At 37.2% G+C, this 17,208-nt stretch overlaps 1 protein-coding gene across 50 annotated transcripts in view; it reads right to left on the reverse strand.

Annotated features, from left to right (window-relative positions):
• Nucleotides 1-17,208, reverse strand: part of PHF21A (PHD finger protein 21A) — a 193,872-nt gene that overhangs the window by 165,307 nt on the left and 11,357 nt on the right. For 4 of the 50 annotated variants that reach the window (XM_069555557.1, XM_069555595.1, XM_069555571.1 and 1 more), the window contains exon 1: nt 9,569-9,866. The exons of 44 other annotated variants lie outside the window; for them this stretch is intronic. The gene's annotated coding sequence lies outside the window, so the exon portion shown is untranslated. Of the gene's footprint in view, nt 1-9,568; nt 9,901-11,762; nt 11,874-17,208 lie in introns of those variants that run through there. 2 more of the 50 variants (XM_069555572.1, XM_069555585.1) reach the window with 2 other exon arrangements.

A 17,208-nucleotide genomic window follows, 5' to 3' on the forward strand; every position in this document is an offset into this window, starting at 1 on the left:
CCAGGGGAAAAAAGAAAAATCAAGGTTTTGGGATCCCAATCTATGCTCAGTGATGCTTTCATCAATTGTGGTTTTTTAAGATTATCTAAACTCCATTAAGTTTAGAAAACTCAAGGTCAGAAAACTCATGTCAAGCTATATTGTTTAACTGGTCCTTGCCCCAAACTTTTCTAGTTAAAAAAAATTAGTGAATAAAAATTAAAACTTTGTCCTTAGTATTTTAGTATTAACTTATTTAAACTCAACATATCATGCTCTAAATCTATGTCATCCTATGCCTTAAACATAGTACATTTGTCCACTGAAGTCACTCCAATGGTGTGATGTAAATTCTAATTTCCTTAAGGGATATTTAAAAAAATCTTCATCCAAATCACAAATTTGTATTTAATCATGCACAGTCATACCCAACATATAGTAAAATAATTTTAAAGGGCCTCAATTCATGCAGTTAACACTCATTTCCAAAAGAAATTCAATTTGCTGTTTTATCCTGCCTTTCTTTTAGCAGCAGCACTTTTCTAGAGTTCTAAAGTCCATATAAATGGCAATTTTAATCACCGAGATTAGAATGATTACCAACCAAAAGAAAAATCTATAAAATGATCTGTAGAATGATGTGGTTATTAAAAAGTAGATTCTTGGGAATTCCCCAGTGGTCCAGTGGTTAGGACTCTGTGCTTCCACTGCAAGGATCATGGGTTCAGTCCCTGGTTGGAGAACGAAGATCCCACATGCCAAAAGGTACGGCCTCCCCCTACCAAAAAAAGTGGATTCTCACTAAGAAAGAAAAATATCTGACTATGCGTGATGTTCACAATACACACCCATATCAAACCATTATGGTGTACACCTAGAACTAATATGATGTTCTATGTCAATTTTAAAAAGTGGATTCTTAGTACAGATTCTGTACTACTCAAAAACTACCAGGCAAACAGTAAAGGCTCCTTAGAGAGAACTCCCTAGAAGTCCAGTGGTCATGACTGGGCACTTCAACTGCTGTGCTCAGGTTCAGTCCCTGGTCGGAGAACTAAGATTCCACAAGCCAAGTGGAGTGACCAAAAGCAAAGTAAATGGTAAATAGATATTTGTTAAATTAATTAATTGACTGTGTGGAACCTTAACTTTCAGTTGCTGGCTTATTTTCCCTACTAGGCATTTCTTGTTAGCTCTTTCATGCTGGGGATAATCTCTTATGTATCAATCTCCCACAGCATTATTTGTTAAATGAGTGACTTTGGATAAAAACAGTTGATTGCCATTTTAAAATATAATGAAAAGGAAAAGATAGATATATTGGATCAAATAAAAATTAGGAACTTCTGTTCATCAAAAAAAAAAACATTTAAGAGAATGAAAAAGCAATCCACAGAACTGGAGAATTAACTGCAATACATACCAATAGCTTATACTCAAAATGTATAAAATATGTTGAGACTCAAAGTGGTCAGGATCGGACTGGGATTTCAACTTTTTACACAAATGGCATTTGAGAAGTATAGTCAAATAAACTCTTCTGAAAATCATATTCAGTAAGAAAGGCAATGGATGCACCTTATCTCTGGGGCATTTTCTCCAAAAATAAATAGCAGAGTCAATCCCTAATTGACAAGGAATTTTACCATGATATCACAAAACTACCTGTAACATTGCTTGCAGGGATTGCAGAAATCACAACAGAAATCAAAGTCTGAGAGGTTAAGTGACTTCCCTGAAGGTCACACAGCTAGTTGGTATCAAGCGAGAGAGAAGTATACAGACCCTGAGATTCCTTTGACTAAGCTGGCCTTTCCACTAGATCACACTTTCTCTTATCCAGTTTCAGCAGTTACTCTCTTAAGAAACTAGGATAAATACTGACCAAATATTTTGGGGGAAATCTTCATATAAAATTTTAAAGAAAAATCACGTAAGTAAGCTCTCTAGGGCTGGTTTTAACACTTGAGCTCCTTTATGCCTAAGGGATCCCCATGAATAGGCTTCAGAGGGGTTTGCCAACTCCACAATACTATATGCTAAATTGTGAATGTAAGAGTATTCTGGGAAGAAGATCCACAACTTAAATAAGATTCACAGAGGTTCAGATACCCAAAAAGAGTAAATTATTTTTAGACTAGTGACTCTTTAAACACTGCATTAGAACTACCTGAAGTGTTCCTTCTGAAGACTGATGATTAACTGACTACCATTGGGATATTGATTTAAAAAAAGAAAAGCAAGTATTTCTGTAATTTAATAAAAATTAGTTAGCAGCAAAAATATTTACATGTAACTTGTACTTTTTACACTATACATATGCAAAATGGATGTAAGTCTGAAATGCAAGTTTGACTTCCTCAGGTTAGGTTGATTGGAAAGTCCACATAACTTCTCACATACATTTGACACTTGCAGCTAAAGTAGTTCAAAATTTTAGCCTTACTTGCTTAAATTTTTAAAATAGATTTGTTCCTGAAAAATACATTCAACACACATGAATCGGAGTAATTATTTTTACTTTTAGAGATGAATACTATCTTGTTAATATAACTTCACTTGATTTTTTGCAAACTAAAGATTGTTCCACCTCCTCTCTGGAACTTCACAGGTACTGTAGCTGCTTTAATTACAGCCAATAAAGAAATGAATCATTCAGATTTCTGATATGGTTATAAAATTTTTAAATATCATCAATAAATCTAAGGCGATTAATAACTACTTTGTAAATATCTTTTGTATATAAAACCTTCATGTATGAAGAATATAAATAAACCAAAAACAAATTTTGCAGAGGAAAAGTTCAACACTAGATTATGTCTTAAATTAGGCTAAAATCCACCCCATTACAAATTTTGAACGATTAAGTTTATAGTCTGTGCTCAATCATAAATTTTGATAAGGGACTAGAATAGCACAGATAATTGTCATTCAAAGACACTTTAAAATGTCACCTTACACAGAAGATTCAATCTCTTCTACTACACCAAGCTGATACACTAATTTCATATACAATAAGTTTTACTGCTTTTTATGTCTTTCCTAACTTCTAACAGAGAGCATAATAAGTTTGAAATAAATTTAAATGCAAATAAATGCTCAGATGAAAAAGCAGAATCCTGCTAAAGGAGATTTAGTCCTTTAGGTGCGGCCCAATATCATAATCATCCCTCTTGCCCCGAGCCCTCTTAATCTCACCCTCTCAAGGGCATCCCTCTCCCCTCTCTTTCCTGAAACATCAAATTTTCTTTCACTACTGGATCATTTTGCTTCTTTTATCTAAAAAAAATAGCCTTCCAAAACTCCATATTCTTCTGTAGTTATGGTCTTCTGTAATTATTATCTGCACTGCAACTTGTAGCAAAACTCCCTGAAAGAGTTAACGAAAGTCACTGTCCCCAGTTCCTCTCCTTTCATTCTCTACTGAACCCACTCCATTAGGACTTTTGCCTCTTTCAGTCTTGTCTGGAACAGTGACCTCTCTGTTGCTAAATCCAACAGTTAAGTCTCAGCCCTCATTTCCCTGTTCACACAGTATTATCTGACCCTGCTGATCATCCCTTCCTTCATGAAATCCTTTCTTCTCTTGACTGCCAGGACACCAATCACACTTGACTTTCTTCCCAATCTCTTTCGGCACTCTTCTGGGTTTCTTCTGCTAGTTCTTTCTCATCTCTCAAGACCTGAAATGCTGAACTCCCCCAAGGCTCAGTTCCTGGAACTCTTCCCATTAGGTAAACTCATCCAGTCTCATAGCTATAAAAGGATCTGTACACTGGTGACTCCAAAATTTGTTTGTATCTCTGCCAAGACCTGCCCCTTGATTTCTAAACCTACATATCAAACTGCCCATTTGACACCTGTCAAATTGGCTTCTCAAGCTCAACAAATCTAAAACTAAACTCTTGACTACCTATCTCCCAACTTCCTCCCCAGAGTCATCCTCATTTCAGTAAATGGAAACTCCATCCTTTCAGGACAAAATCTTAAAGTCATCCCTGACTCTTCTTTCCCATATCCTACATCTAGTCCAAAAACTGAACTTCTTGCCTCTGCCTTCAAAATACATGGGACTGTGACCACTTGTCTCAACTCTACTACCACCTCCTTAGTCCAAGTCACCATCATCTTTCACCTACACTATTGCAATAGCCTCCTAACTGGCCAGCCTCCCCACTTCCATCTTTGTCCTCCAAAGTCTAGTCTGTCAGTAGCCTTTTTAAAAGACAGATCTAGTCATGCCTCTGCTCAAAATCCTCCAATGGCTTCTCATCATGCTTAGAGAAAAAGCTGAATTCCTCTACAACGGCCACAAGGCCCTAGCGATGCGGACCTCAGTTACTCTTAGACCTCCCCTTCTTCCCTCTCCCCATTCCTCAATTTATTCCAGCCACCCCAGCCTCTTTTCTGTATTTCAAAAACTCCTAACAAGTTCTCTTCTCAGGGCTCTTCTGGAACACTCTCTCCCATCAAATACCTTCAACAGTTCACTTCCTCAAATGTCAGGAAACCTACAGCAGCTGCAAGAGTAGAATACTAAAACAAAGATTAAAACATTCATCAGAACTGTCGCCCTCCCCAAACGTTCACTTTAGGGACATTCTTTCTTACACCAAGAATACCCTTTTTTTATCTTCTCTCTGCCTATCCAAGTCCTACTCAACCATTAGCACCCAGATGAAGACTCATTGATTAATAGCCTTTCCAACTCCCAGTTTTCCATTTTTTTAATTTGCGAAGTATTTATCATCTTTCTCATTCATCTTAGAATTTAACCATGTACTATTTCACACTGTAACTTACATGTCTCATTTCCCTAACTATACACACACACACCCCCCTCATTCATCTTAGAATATAACCATGTACTATCTCACACTGTAACTTGCACGTCTCATTTCCCTAACTATACACACACACACACCCCACATGTGTAGAACAGAAATAATGTCCTGTACAAGCAGCTCTCAAACTTATATCAAGGTAACTTTAAAACTTCAAAAAATGTATAGATTCACATGCCCTACCCTTAGAAAGATTCTGAATTCATTATGTCTGATTTAGGGCCCAGATATCTGTAATTTTTTTAAGTTCCTCCAGAAGATTCTGACGCATAGCCAAGACTAGAAACCATTGTGTCATACATCTCTGCTACCTTCAGAACCTAGGAAAGTAGGCCTTCAAATAGCCTAAAGCTAGAATGGACACCCTAGAGCGCCAGATCCACACTTCCATTTCAAGGGGAACAGTGGGCCAAAAAATCTAGATGTCTAGCCATACGCTATAAAGATTATAAGAGGCAAAGCCCAGTCTGAAACCCAGATTTACTGCTCTCCATCTAGGAATCCTTCCATTACACTGTGTATAAATAAAGTAATAAAAATCCACAATTCAGATAGGCATAGTAAACAGTGATTATCTAATACTTGACCAGTAATTGCAATGCCCACGCTCTAAGACAGTGCACATTATTAGCTTCTATATGCTTGAAGAATGTTAGCAACATTAGCTGACAAGAGTCTTAAAATGCTAGAGAGTAACTGTGTTAAGGCTTACAAATTTTTTAAAAAAGTTACTTAAATTCTTAGAATACGTACAAAAACTTGTAAAAATCATTTATTTTGTAGTAATATATTACAAAAAAATCAATGGAAAGGAGAATTCTTGCTTCATCATGCTATAAAGTACAAAATTCCTTATTCACAAGCTTCCACAGTGCACAAAGGTGTAAATGTTTTCTGAGTCTAATCATCATAACATAACCTTCTTAATTACAGATCAGACTTAGTAAATCACCCCATATCCCAAGACAGCTCAAACTCTTATTTTACTAATCAGTTAACCTCAGGACCAAAACTCTAGCCATCATCAACGAAAAACAACTGAGGTATCTATAAAGCATTACAGAAGAGCTTGTATTCATCTTGGTGTATAGTGATTTAAGCCAGTGCCTCCTGTTAACACTAATGGGAGTTCTGGGTGTCAAGTAAGGAGGAGGATCAACGCCCAGCACCGAATCTGTGAAAACCCTTTCTGCGGCACTAACTGCAACTACTGGGACTTGTTCTCTCAGAGATGGGATAATAGACCCAAATTCCTATGTCTCTAAAGAATAAAGATCATTCAAATAAAAGTAACTAAGGAAGGTCACTGGTAAACACTTGATTTTAAAAATATACAAGAAAAAGCTAAACTAAAAGAACAATTACTGCATAAGGGAAATTTTATAAAATAGCACCAATATGCACAGGTGGGAAAAACAAAACAAAACTAGTGAATTGCTGGAGATAAAGTATCTCACACAAAAATTCAACAGGATTAAAACAACTAGAATTGTCTACATTAGAGCACAGGAAGCCCAACTGTAGGAGAAGCTTGTCCAAAGAAACACACACACAAACAAAACAAAAACTCCTCCCCTGATGGAGCCCTAAGTGCACTGCAATCCTTGCCTTTAAAAAGCACAGAAGAAAACTCCTGCTGCACCAACAGCCTGGAATAATCACAAAGCACTTCCAGACAAACAGATAACAATCACAAGCTGCCAAAGACAACCAAAACTAAAATCAAAACTACAGCACCTTACTGTGTCTCATACTGCCTCACTTCTCACTTCACTGCTGTACTCACCAGGCTGAAAAATGAGCAGGTATGTTTCAGGCCACAGAAAAATTAGTGAGACACACACATGCACTCACACACACACCCCAGCCACAAACACACACACAAAGGGAGTGATATTCTTTCACATGAAAGGGCTTTAAAAAAAACCGCAAGGCTTTGCTGAAGGCCTACAAAAACTGAGAGTAGGCCTTACCGGAGCAGTAAGGAAAAAGCCAAGGTTTATTCCTAATCCACAGTTACTAAAAGAATTAACATTTATTTCAATTAGAAGGGCTTTGGCAACAATCCATTTTTTAAAGAAAGAGAAATTAAGATTTTCCCCATTTCTGTCCTCCAAAGAAAATTAAGATTTTCTTCTGATCTTAGCTCCGCAACACAAATGAAAAAGAACCCTGACTTAAGGCCTGAAAACTAAATGGTTCCATAACATTCACAGTTAAAAAAAAAAAAAACAAACTATGTAGTCCAACATATTGATTCTTTATCATCACTGCTATCATTAATGAACATTTAGCTTTTTATCTGTACTTTGAAATGTCAATGAGAAATTGAAACAGCTATAATATGCTGGGGATTTTAACTTTTGAAACAAAAACCACAAAGAAACATGACTCTGAAGCATAAAGTCTCAATCATGCTGATAAGTAAGTGGTCCTAAAATTTCAAAGTGAAAGCAATACATACCAAAAAAGAAGTTTGCCTGATATTAAAGCTAGCCTTTAAAACCAAAAATATTTTCTGTTACAGAAGACTGAAATCAGGGCTTCCATTAACCCTGTTTAAAAAAAAAAATCCCATGAGCATGGATTTTTTTTCCTAAGTCTCTTCATCAGAGCAGCATGGGGTCCCATTAGGCACCCTATTTTACTTCTACCTTATAAATAACGTTAGCTATTTGCTATTTCCATGGAAACCAAGTACAGAGAAACCCACTTAAATGAATACCGGTTAAAGGAATAAGTTTTATTTTAGTAAGGTTTTGCGGCTCTAGATGAACTCTACTGGGGAATACTACAAAGTCTTCTTAAGTATAATTTTTTAAAAGACGTCTTTGGTGTAGTGGGAGCTTATTAAGAGTCCTGTTAAATAAATGCACTCCTTGCACTAAACTAAATATGCCAAACAGCATCATAACATTAAAAGCTATGTTTCCAACGTACTGTACATGGGTTTAGACGCACAACCACCCATGACTGCTTCCTCATGCACTGGGGTGGCATAATTACCCCTACGGGTCTAATTTAAACTAATAAAAGCAAGGAAATTTAGAAATAAGCCTACCATCACCTTGTAGTCGCTGCTAACGAACAGCACCCACAACTGCAGACACACGTACAACTTGCTACTCCTCCAAAGAGAAATGAACAGTAACTTAAGTTCTAAGTTCTTAAAAACTGTTACCGGGTCCAGGGATAGCAGGGAGTCAAACTTCCCTCCTCAATAAACTATTTCACAGTTACAGTGTATATTCCCTAATCAATCAACACATACATTTGGGTGAAGTACAAACAGAATATGCAAGAGAAAGTGCAGAACAAGACTTGGCGATTTTCCACTGTAAGCTGACAAATATTGCCCAACATACACTAGAAATGGCCATTTGTGGTGGTCCACACAAAAGCTGCAGACAGGAAGTGCTCATAAAATTAAATGGCAACTCTTAAGAACAATAAATTCAAAACTAATCATCTTAAGTTTCAAAAGACAGAGAAGAAAACTAAAATCCAGTAGATATGGTTCTCTATTAAGCTGATGGTGGTTCAGACATCTTCAGTAAGTTAAAAAACAAATGAAAACAACATTATCCTAAAAGATGATTACCAGTATTAAATCTACAATGTATGTAAAGAGTTAACATTCCAGGACACATACTCTTCATTTGAGTATACCAACATATCTATTGTAATACATGTTCTAAAAACATAAAATTATTTTTCTTATATGTAAAGTTTGGCAAATGTTGATAATTGTTAAAGTTGGGTTAACAGGTATGTAGGGTTTGCTAATATTCACTCTACTTCTGTGTATGTTTTTAAGTTTCCATAAAAAGTTTTTAGAAATCCTATAAAGTTAAGGCTCTTGTCTCAAATATGTTTTTCTCTATGTGTAACTGAAAAAATGGATGAAATGCTTGGTACAGACCTTAGAAGCCACTGAATTTAAATCGAACATACCCGTTACATGTAACCACAACTAAAATTTCCAAGTTTTACTTTTCTTACCAAAACAATTCAGTTAACAGTTCAAAAATCACAGGAGAAATCTGAAAAGGAAAGGGTCTGCTATTGTGTAATTACCAACAATGAAATGAAAACAATCAATGCCTAATAACAAGGTATCTTTAGCCGTAGTTTGTATTTTACAAACTAAAGAAATTCTACTAGCCCTCTCTCTACTAATAAATCAAAATACTTCCAGAATAAGCAATACCAACTTCTCCATTTTCTTCTCCAATTAGGTCCACAGGACTACAGAGGGCAATCTAACAAATTAATGCTTCCTATTTCTTTTATCTTGGTTAAGTAACAAGGTTACCCCCTTCCTCTCTACGATCCCAGTTCACCTCCTATCAGAAAATAATAAAGCAACTTTTGAGGTTAAAAGGTCTTTTTCTATTCTCTCCCTTAGTCCAGATATGAAATGTTTCACAAATCTTCAGTTACTTTGGAAGTGATTTTAAGCTATTATCCAACTCCTGGCTGAGGGGCCAAAATGCAGAGGTTCCCAAGCTGTCAAGCTTTGAGGTCTATGATAACAAGTCTCTCTGTTTTAAAACTAATCATTGAAATAATGTTCTGTTTTTAAGAGAAATAGAATAAGATGATGGTTGCTTTGGAAGGAGTGATGAACAGCAGACAGGGAATGGCATAAGCACAGATGAAAGTTCAAAGATAATAAAGAAGGGGGAGAGCAAAAGAAAAGGAGGGGGTGACGGCAGTATCTCTCTGCAAAGTAGCTGACTTACCATGAACCAGACAGGCTCCTGCACAAGTGTGCTACTGCTAAGTTGCTTCAGTCATGTCCGACTCTGTGCAACCCCATAGATGGCAGCCCACTAGGCTCCTGTCTCTGGGATTCTCCAGGCAAGAATACTGGAGTGGGTTGCCATTTCCTTCTCCAGTGCATAAAAGTGAAAAGTAAAAGTGAAGTCGCTCAGTCATGCCCAACTCTTAGTGACCCCATGGACTGCAGCCTACCAGGCTCCTCCATCCATGGGATTTTCCAGGCAAGAGTACTAGAGTGGGGTGCCAATGCCTTCTCCGAACAGCAGTCAAAAGTAGCCCACCTTTTACAAATGAGGCAGGGACATGATTTTCAAAATTGTGTAACTCTTTAAATCAACCCCAAAGAGGCCATTTAGGGTCCACTTCTAACCCCCCTGTTTGTTAAAATAAAATACACTTCTAAACTTTTTACAATTCCATTCACCCAAGAGAAGCAACTTTTACAGACCCTGAATACAGACTGAAATGAAGAAAACACAGAACACACAATACACTTGCTATGCTAATTCTCAAAGTACAAAACTTGACTTCCCGAAACTCTGGCTATTGCCAAGTAGGACAAGTTTTTAATTGAAAAAAAAAAAAAAAAACCAACTACACAACCTGCTATAAAATTGCTTAATTTTAAAAAATATTTGTCGAGCTAAAGTACAACATTTTATCAAAGCAACCTTGTTGGAGTTTCTGCTCAGAAAGCAGAAACAACGTTTTAGGAACACAGGCAAAATAAAATTGAATAAAGACTTCTATCCACCTACTAGGCCTTTATCAGTGGTGCAGTTGGTAAATGAGAAAAAAAAAAGTTAATGAAAGCTATTATTCTATTTTTTAACTCAAATGCTCACTACTGGCAACTTATACTGTATTTAGGATGTTTGGTAAGCTATTACAAACACACTTGTTGATCCCAGGGAAAAAAACTGCACAGACCAAAGACGAAAAAGATTTCAGATCTAAACTGGCAATAAATGAATAAAATTAATCCTACTTCATACTGAATGATCATTCCCCTCAATTGGTTTCACTTAACAGATACATACATACCTATAGATATACTTATATGTACCTACATACTAATGAATATATTTAAAACTCAAAAGTACACTTAAAAACTCAAAAAACATTTAAAACTCAAATTCTTTTCCAAAAACTGAATTCTGAGATCACTGTAAGGCAGAGACAAAGTATGGCTTTTCTCACAATCAACTTGTTCTCAGGCCCAGTTTGTAGGCTCAGTATAGGAAACATATGATGATTAAATATAGAAAGAAAATAAAATAAATATAGAAAGAAAAAATCAGGCACCAAATGAGAGGAAATTTCACAAAGGAAAAATGCTCAAAATAAAAAGACAAATAAACTGTGTCCATCATTACTAGAAAGCATTCCTATGCCACTTTTATATCTTTGAGGTTCTACATTTGTTTCCATGAGTTATGATACCAAGCATGTGTTGTTCTCCAGTTGTCCTGGGCTGTAGACCCAATGGACTGACCAGCTGATTAGAATTCTGAACTTGTGAGTTGTAATACAATGCCTAATTTGCTACTGCCTTGATGCTAAGTGACCTACAGCAAACATCAATATCTTGGTGCAAAAAAAATCTTTCATCACTAAGAGTTTTAAAAATATAAAGTGCCCTGAAATACTTTTCAAAGTCTCTGTAATAACTGATATACTCCCATGTATTTCATACTTCTCTTAGCAGTTTCCACAAACAAGAACTCATTAGGTCACTTTTCCCATCCATATCTTTTCTCCTGACATTTCAGGGAAAAACTCTCGTTTCTAACTAAGTTGTTCCATATTTACCCTCTTCCCATAAACTTTTAGTGGGACTGTAACAATAATAGCGGGCTTCTCTGGTGGCTCAGTGGTAAAGAATCCGTCTGCAAATATAGGAGACCTGGATTCAATGCCTAGGTTGGGAAGATCCCCTGGAGAAGGAAATGGCAACCCACTCCAGTACTCTTGCCTGGAGAATCCCACAGACAGAGAAGCTGGCAGGCTATAGTCCACTGGGTCACAAAGAGTCGGACATGACTTGGCAACTAAACAACAATAACAGTAACAATGATAATCAAGCTTATGAAGTATCTTAAGACAGCCCCACTTTATCTTCATGTCAATCCAAAGAGGTCAATATTATTGTACCTATGTCGTCAGTAAAGAAAGTGAAAAGTCCAAGTGAAAGCAGAATGCTTGGTATGAAGCACTGGTACCCAAGTGCATATAGTACCCTTCCATCACCCTTTCTTCTTCTTCCTAAACACATAAAAAACACAGCAAAAGGAATGAATGAATGTACAGGAGACAAATTTGTTAAAAACAGATTAAATAATCAGTCCAAGGTCACACACTCAACTTGAAGGGTTGTACTGAGAGTCCAGGGGCTTCTCTGGTGGTTCAGATGGTAAGAATACACCTACAATACAGGAGACCTGGGTTTGATCCTAGGTTGAGCAGATCCCCTGAGGGAATGGCGGCTACCCACTCCAGTATTCTTGCCTGCAGAATTCTATGGACAGTAATTCCTGGTGGGAGAGGAGCCTGGTGGGCTACAAGTCCATGGGGTCACACAGAGTCAGCTATAACTGAGCAACTAACACACACACACACTGAGATTCCAACCCATAGGTCAGACTTCCAAGCTTAGGCTCTTTGCCCATTATGCAACATTTGTCTCAAACCCTGAGAAGAGAACAAGTCTAGAATTAAGGTTCACTTCACTTCACTTCAATCGCTCAGTCATGTCCAACTCTTTGCGACCCCATGCATCACAGCACACTAGGCCTCCCTGTTCATCACCAACTCCCAGAGTTCACTCAGATTCACGTCCATCGAGTCCGTGATGCCATCCAGACATCTCATCCTCGGTCATCCCCATCTCCTCCTGCCCCCAATCCCTCCCAGCATCAGAGTCTTTTCCAATGAGTCAACTCCTCATGAGATGGCCAAAGTACTGCAGTTTCAGCTTCAGCATCATTCCCTCCAAAGAAATCCCAGGGCTGATCTCCTTCAGAATGGACTGGTTGGATCTCCTTGCAGTCCAAGGGACTCTCAAGTATTCTCCAACACCACAGTTCAAAAGCATCAATTCTTTGGCGCTCAGCTTTCTTCACAGTGCAACTCTCACATCCATACATGACCACAGGAAAAACCATAGTCTTGACTAATAGCTAAAAACAGCTACCATTTATTTAGTGCTTACTATGTTGTCAGGCACTTATTTATTCCAACAACCTCAGAAAGTACTCTTATTTATTCAAACTTTACAGATGAAGAAACTGAGGCAGAGGCACAGCAGATGAAGTGATATGTCACAGAGCTAAGACAAATCAAGACTGCGCAGAGCACAGCCAGGATTTGAGCCTGTGCGACTGGCTCCAGCTCCCGCGCCCACACTCTTAACCACTGTGCTCTACTGCCATGCTAAAAAACTTCCCTTCGTTTCAACTGCCCGAAAACAAAACTTTTAACCTTTCCACAAAATTAGTCAATTGTAAGGCTTCATGCTTCAACTAATTCAGAGAAAACTAGTAGTGCTTTTCTAAGCATGCTCACCAGACTTCTTCACAGGCACAGAAGATATGCCCCTGGTGACTAGATCACTGCAGTGTTCAGGAAGTAGCACACTGTAAATCAGGTTAAAAGCCCCCCACCCATCTCCCTGCACGCTCAGACCCACACTAACCACGCACTGCAAAACACAGGTGATTCAGAGATGTCCCAGTGAGATCCTCTATAAAATGAATGTCACTCTGGAAGTACCCAAGTACATATAGTACACTTCCATCACCCTATCTTCTTCTTTCCAAACACCATAAAAAACACAGCAAAAGGAATGAATGAATCTAAGCTACTTAAAAATCATAGCAAATGTCCAATGATAACTACAGATTTAAATGAGAAAAAAATGCAAAATTCTCATAGTTTTGTAACTTGTCCAAATTCTACATTCAAAAAGCAGTAGGCCTCTTTGAAAGCCTTAATTCTTAGACTACCTTATTATCATATACGTGCCTTGAAGGGTGTCTAGAAAAGTCCATTTTTGCCTCAGATTCTACAAATCTTGATATGCATATTTAAAACAAGATTCATTACTGTTGGATTACAAGTTACTGGGCTTTTACCCTAATATCTATTAATATGACAATGTAGTTAATAATATAAACAAAAATATTAAGCATGGATTTAATATTTGCAATATTAACATGGAATATACACAGAAAATAAACAGAATAACAGGACTGGACCTGGAGGTACTGAGAACTTGACACAATAAGAACAGGAACTATTGCAGCTCCCTCCATTGACATCGTAAAGTTGCCACATTTTCTGGGCTCTCTTTTGAATTAATGTGGCATCTGTTCCAAGTACAGCATGCTAACATTTTACTAAAAGATATTTTCATTCTACATTTGTATCTGGTTTGCTTTTTATTTGAACTCCTGTTTTATTTCAGTGGTCATTATTTCCTTATACCAAGTTGTCAATTTGGCATTCCTGATCTATCTCCCTTGAGGACAAAAAGGGTGGGGAGGAACCATCAGCTTAAAACCCTCTAACAGCAATAATTACAATATGCTTTGCATATACATTAAATAAAGAGAATAAGCAGCAGAAAGATTTTTGTGGGCTTTTTAGTATCAGGTCCTGATAAGCTAACGGCATCTGTTCCTTTCAGAAAAAGAATTCTGCTCTGAGTTATGTGGGGGGAGGCGGGGGGAGTAGAAAACAAATACTAAATAGAATAATTCAAGTTACAAAGTTTGGTCTTCGTGAAATGATGATTTCAATAATTTGCACATATCCAACCCTATCGAGTGATAATTGCTTTTTAAGACAGCCTCAAAACTGCTGCAGCAACAAGCCAAATTCAACCACTTGTACTTAACATGCATGCTGCATACTCCACAATGTTACGTCATATCAGGCACAGAGAAGACGCTTACCAAGCTATCCTGCGTTCTATAAACTGCCTAACAACAACAGAAAAAGGCACTGCTATCTCCATAGTGGGAGTAAGAGCTGTCAGGGTAGGCCAGCCTTCTCCCTTTGGTCAACTCTGAAGAAAACAAATAAGGCCTATATTTCTGTCTTTTAAGCTAACCTCTCTCAAGGCCTTTACTCTCGATCATTCAGCCTTCACAGAAAGAAAGGCTGTTGCTTTAAAATTAAAAAGCTATAAAAGAGCCCCACACCTTGTACTAATGATCCTCCAGGTGTCCCCCTGGCTACCTCTTCTACAGAAGAATGGCCTATCTAGGCCACCAGTCTCCAAGTGGGTGCACCCACTCTGGGGAAAGAAGAGGGCCATAGGAAGAAATTACTACAACTTATATTTTTAAATCTCATCCTTTTTAAAATTTCTAATTTCCTGTATGTTTTATAACATACATAAAATACTAGGTTCAGGAAATTATATATAAATACACATTTATGGGGGCCATAATATTTAAGTTTGGGTACTACAGGTTAAGAAGACCAAAACTAGAATAAGAAAGCCAGGAAATTTAGTCTCTGCTATTAATATCAACTTACTCAAATTCTTGTCTCTGCCTCAGTTTTACCATCCATGACATATACTGAGTCCTTTGTGCACTTATCAAATTATGATGAGAAATAATAAAATACTCTCCAGAGCATAGTCTAAGCCACACAAAATGAAAAGCACCTAAGAAGCTACCAATGAGAGAGAACCTTCACTTGGCTTGTTAAAACTAGTTAACTGCTACACCCTATCAGCCCCAATTCTTAGAATTTTAAGGCCATGCTCTAGGACTTCACTAAATATGGATCTAAAGACCTACAAAGCACTTTAGATATGAGCACATTCTACAATTAGAAAGACACTTTTTAAACTTTTATAATGAAAAACTTATTATCCATGAAATAAAAATTTTCAACTTAAAAATTACAAAGGTGAATTATTAATATAACCTTATCAACAAGTCAAAACTCTCAAAGCTAGAATCAAAAGATATTTACTGCAGATTATAAGGTCTTCAGTATGCTTTTTAAAATATAAATAACACCAGAAAAAATGAATTATTGGTACTCATTAAATTGTTGGCACTTCCAATTATTTACTTTTCTTTTCTTTTTTAACTGCTTTGAAAATTGCTGGGTTACCAGTATAGCATTCAAAGGTGACTGAGTAAGTAGGGTTAGGGATGAAGGTGAGGTCAACCAGCACTAATTCCTAGGCAGGACATCTGTATGCCCTATCTGTATGCCCATTAAGCAGTACTGGTTTGAGTTTCTATTTATTAAAACAGCACAAGTATTTTCTTGGTTTTAAAACTCTACTTTACTATATAAATGTTGAATGAACCCCTCCTAACAATCAGAAAGAGAGACTACAATTTTTTTTAAAAGTTATCTGAAACAACAACTGATCTCATTATAAATAACTACCAGAATAAACTAACGCAATTTATTTATTTTTTTAATTTATTTTACTTTACAATGCTGTATTGGTTTTGCCATACATCAACATGAATCTGCCACGGGTGTACATGAATTCCCAATCCTGAACCCCCCTCCCACAAACTAATGGAATTTAATTCTGAAGTGGTATTTCATAATTTACTTGTGCAGGACAGAAAACAATGTTGTCATTTTACTTAAGATGACATTTTAAATTTTTAAAAAATAACGACAACCATTTCTAACGGTGGCACCGTGGTCAAGAATCAGCTTGACAACACAGGAGATGCAAAGAGACAAGGGTTCAATCCCGCTGTTCAGGAAAATCCCCTGGAGTAGGAAATGCCCACCCACTGCAATATTCTTGCCTGGGAAATCCCATGGACAGAGGAGCCTGGCAGGCTACAGTTCTTGGGTTCGCAAAGAGTCGGACACGACTGAGCGCGCATGCAACTCAACTCAAACAAAAAGAACTTATAATGCTTTCTGCCCCACAGGTAATAATCAGTCTAGGGCATTAGAGGCTTACATCTTAATATACAAATCTTACCTACCTCTCTCCTTCCAACCTCACTACCATTTCCCATCTGAACCTTATATTCAAAAACAAGCCAAAGTTTTTAAAATAGCCACCTGAAAAAAATAAACTTTGAGTATGATGGTATAATTTTACTTATTTTTAAAATGTATATACGTTACACATGGGGCTTCTTTGGTGGCTCAGTGGTAAAGATTCCGCCTCACAGTGCAGGAGACATGGGTTCAGTTCCTGAGTCAAGATCCCCTGAAGAAGGAAATGGCAACCTGCTCCAGTATTCTTCCCTAGGAAATCCCATGGACAGAGGAGCCTGGCAGGCTACAGTCCACGATGGGGTTGTAAAAAAGTAAGACACAACTTAGCGACTAAACAACATTATACATAGTTAAATACACAGGAAAAATTTAAAGTAGATGAGAATGGGCTAACTTCTGTTTTCTACTTTACACATATCTGTATTGCAAGTATTACTTTTATAACTCCAATTCTCTGCCTTTTGATATTTTTAAAATATTAAAATAAACTATTAAAAAAAGGACACTTACCATCCTACCCTCTAAAATGCTGACAATTCTAAGGACTGATTGACATAGCTAATGTAAACCATCTGCACCTACCAAGAAAATGGAT

Source organism: Ovis canadensis, chromosome 15 (genome assembly GCF_042477335.2).
Source record: "Ovis canadensis isolate MfBH-ARS-UI-01 breed Bighorn chromosome 15, ARS-UI_OviCan_v2, whole genome shotgun sequence".
Lineage (NCBI taxonomy): Eukaryota > Metazoa > Chordata > Mammalia > Artiodactyla > Bovidae > Ovis > Ovis canadensis.